This window comes from Vitis riparia, chromosome 1, assembly GCF_004353265.1.
Source record: "Vitis riparia cultivar Riparia Gloire de Montpellier isolate 1030 chromosome 1, EGFV_Vit.rip_1.0, whole genome shotgun sequence".
NCBI classification, from domain to species: domain Eukaryota; kingdom Viridiplantae; phylum Streptophyta; class Magnoliopsida; order Vitales; family Vitaceae; genus Vitis; species Vitis riparia.
In genome coordinates, this window is record NC_048431.1 from 8,755,245 (window position 1) to 8,759,323 (window position 4,079).

A 4,079-nucleotide genomic window follows, 5' to 3' on the forward strand; every position below is an offset into this window, starting at 1 on the left:
GTTGCATGACCCATTGATACCATTTACTTATTTATTTATTTTTATTTTTATTATTATTATCAATCACTTTTATTTAATCATTTATTATATTTTTATTTATTTATTTTAATTGTTATCAATCACTTTTATTTATTTATAGTTATTTTATTATCTTTTATTTATTTATTTATTATCTTGTTATTTGTTTGTTTGTTATTATTTTTATTATCTTGTTATTTGTTTGTTTGTTATTATTTTTTCATTCTCCGATTTATTTATTTTTATTTATTTAATTTAATAATCTAAAGTTTTTATGAAAAAATCTATGAATGGAAAAGTTTTATAGAAAAGGTAGGACTCTTTTTGTGATATGCATGGATTTATTTTTCAAATTTAAAAAGAGTTTTTCTAGTGGATGAGACATAAAATTCGGAGAGAGGAGGATTCCTCACGTAGAAGGGCTGCCAACTGATATAAAAGCACAAACAGATGCGTTTTTTAAGGGGATTCGGGAGATTGTTTTTCAGATGGAGAAAATAAAAAAGAGCACATAGGGAGATATAGGAAAAGATGGGGGGTTTTGGAGATTGTTTTTATAGACGAAGAGAGATAGAGAAAAAAATGAGGTCTTTTTCAAAATGGACTTTCAGCACGACAGAGAAGGGAGGGGAGGCTGCTCCAGGTATGTTTGCTATGGGTTTCTGCTCGTTTTCATGATCTTTGTTCTTCATCTTCTCTTTTTATTACTGGTATATAATTTGTTTGTATGGCTGAGAATAACCATGGCTGCAACGTCGAGTATTGTTGATCATCAATTTGAATGCATGTTTTATTTTTGTGGATATCTTCTATTGTTCTCTTCTCCTTTCCCGTTGAATGCTAAGTGTTATTTGCCACTTTGGTGTTTGAAAATCGTGCTTTAGTGCTTGTTCGAAATCTAAGTCCCCCATTTGCACTTAAGCCCACTGATTACAACATGGGATGTGAGTTAATTTAATGATTCTTTACTTTGTTTGATGATCTGCTTCGAATTATTTAGTATTCTGCACCTAGCCCTCCCATCCCTGGATATAGTGTTAGATTATGCCTATTGCTTGTCTAGTAGTTTTGGGTGGTCTGCTTGTTTGCTTTAACTGTTGTTAATGTTATAAGAAAGCATGACGTGTGGGTATAAGACGTTCCTTCATCAATGAAGTCTCCAATAGGGGACATTCTAGGCAATAATCAAAGAAAACTACGAGCATGCTGTTATGGTAATTCATTGAAGCATAGGAAAGGTGAATATTTAATGCCCGAGAGGACGATAGTTCTGATTCAGACCATATGTCACTGGAGGTTTTCAATTGCTTAAGTAATATGGGAAACACAATTTGGTGATTTTGCTAATGGGAATTCAAGATTTGGAATGTAGATATTTGTTTTCCAGGTCACACTAGTAGTTCTTACTGCACTTAAATTTGGAGTAACAGGGATTGTTGTAGTGGTGTGCATGTGTAGCTACGTTGCTGTTTTTGCATGGTCATGGGGACCTCTAGGATGGTTGGTGCCCAGCGAAATTTTCCCCCTTGAGATTCGATCGACAACACAAAGTATAGCAGTTTCAGTCAAAATGTTGTTCATGTTTCTTATTGCAGATGTGAATATGTTAAGCTCTATGGTGCAATTCCTAATGGAATTCACAAACTTGGTTTTACGTAGTTCGTTGGTGGTTGAAGAGGATCTGAACTGTTTCAAATTAGAAAAAGGGTGGGGCATTTTTGGATTTGATCTTGGTGAAAACAAAATGCCCAAAAACTGAATTTTGAAACCGGAGAGTTATCAATATGCAATCACGGGCGTTGTCAAACTGAGGAGTGGAAATGATGGATGCAGGTTTTATTTCTAATGTACCTTTACTCTGCTACTACGGAGATATACAATGCAATTTGTGTCTTTATTGCTACATATGTCTGGATGACTGGATTTGGAAACCTTTCCTATTATTACATCAGGAAGGATTTGAACCTTGTACGCTTTACACAGATGATGTGGCGGCTAAATTTCTTTGTGGCATTTTGTTGTATTGTTCTTAACAATGACTATATGCTATACTATATCTGCCCCATGCACACACTTCTCACTCTTATGGTATATGGAATCCCTGGGATTTTTAACAAATATAATGAGATAAGGTCTGTGATGGTTGTGAAGATTCTTGCATGCTTTCTTGTGATTATCTTGATTTGGGAAATTCTTGGAGTTTTTGACATTTTCTGGAGTCCTTTAGCATTCTTATTAGATTACAGTGATCCAGATCCTTCTAAATAAGGTCTCCCTCGACTGCATGAATGGCATTTTAGATCTGGGCTTGATCGCTATATTTGGATCATCGGAATGATATATGCCTATTATCACCTTAATGTTGAGAAGAGAGCAAAATGGACAAACATGCACATTGCGTATGACAAAAAGATTGAGACTTTTGAGTTGGATTATGATGGCAAATGAGATCGTTGGAATGAATATGATGCTGTGACTTATGCTCGGGTCATTGAAATATATGAGACAAGGGATGAAGCTTGAAGGAAATATTTGAAAGAACAGCCACTGAAAAAGTTAGAAGAAAAAAAAACAATAAGCAGAATGAGGAGGGAGAGGTTAGTGACAAAGAGGGCGATGAAGATGATCTGAAAGTTGATGAAGCCAAGGTTGATGAGAGCAAACAAATGGACTTTGCAAAGGTTGAGAAACGTTTTCGAACCACTGAAGGTGAAAACACATGAATTGTGAGGAATCTGCGTATTCGGGAAGATACTGCAAAGTATCTCTTAAGTCTTGATGTCAACTCAGCCCATTATGATCCTAAGACTCGATCAATGCGTGAAGATCCTCTTCCTGATGCTAACCCAAATGAGAAGTTCTATAGAGGAGATAATCAATATAAAGTGAGTGGGCAAGCCTTGGAGTTCAAGCAACTCAATATTCATTCTTGGGAAGCATTTGACAAGGGGCAGGATATCCATATGCAAGCTATTCCATCCCAAGCTGAATTGTTGTTCAAGAATTATAAGGTCATCAAGGAAAATTTGAAGTCCCGAATGAAAGACACCATAATGGATAAATATGGTAATGCTGCAGCTGAAGAAAAGCTGCCTAGGGAGCTTCTTTTGGGGCAAAGTGAGCAACTCTTACCTTGCTGCCGTCTTTCATTTTACTTGCTGCATGAGCAACTCTTATGTCGTTGCCTATAAAGTCCAACTATCTTGGGTGCATGGTGACCTTCGCGCATGAAGCATGAAGCTAATGGAATACCTTCGAAATCTAGAAACACGAGAAGTAGCAAAGGCGATGCTTGCAAAAGCTTTGAAATAGAGTGGGAAACAAGGAGGAAAGTAGCAGCAGAAGAAGACGGTAAGCCAAGCAGGAACAATGGCCAAACTGAGCCTGGGCCGATTAAGGAGCATAGCATGAATATTGATGGATTCTTGTCTCGGCTAGAACGTTGGTTTAATTCTATGGTGTATGCAGAAGAAAGGACCCAGTTCATGTATTCTCAGACTCAATGGGGAAAGATTCCAAAGGTTCCTCAGATGCTGAGACGCACCTAGGATTTTGAAAAATTCTATGAACCGCAGGTGATTTCATTCGTTCCTTACCATAATGGCAAACCCCATCTTTTATCCAAGAGGAAACACTCAAGCCTCTATGTGGCAGAAAGTTCCTGCGTGACAATGGCTAGTCCATCCAAAAATTGTACAAAAAAATTGAAAACAATATCAAGCTAGTGAGGATGTGCTACGATGAAGATTAGATATACAAGTATGATGATGAAGAACTCACCTGGATGTTGCTTCTAGATGGGTGTTCTTTACTATATTTCATCCTATGTGTGATGAGAATAAATGAGAGTCAGTTGAGTGATTCGAATGTTAAAAGTCATTTCATTGTTTTTGTGCAACTGGACTGTTTCTTACTTGAAAACCAACTTCCCTTTAGAATCCTCGAGTTGTTGTTCGAAAGAGAAAGATTAGGGGCGGATACAATGGAAGAAATGATAAAAGATTCATCACTTCTAACATCGCTATGCCACGAGGAACAATGACTTCAGAATTAGATCTAGT

General features: G+C 36.8%; 1 pseudogene; it reads left to right on the top strand.

Moving 5' to 3' along the window:
* Window positions 1-617: 617 nt before the first annotated feature.
* Window positions 618-3,209, top strand: LOC117915279 (annotated as a pseudogene).
* Window positions 3,210-4,079: the final 870 nt, after the last annotated feature.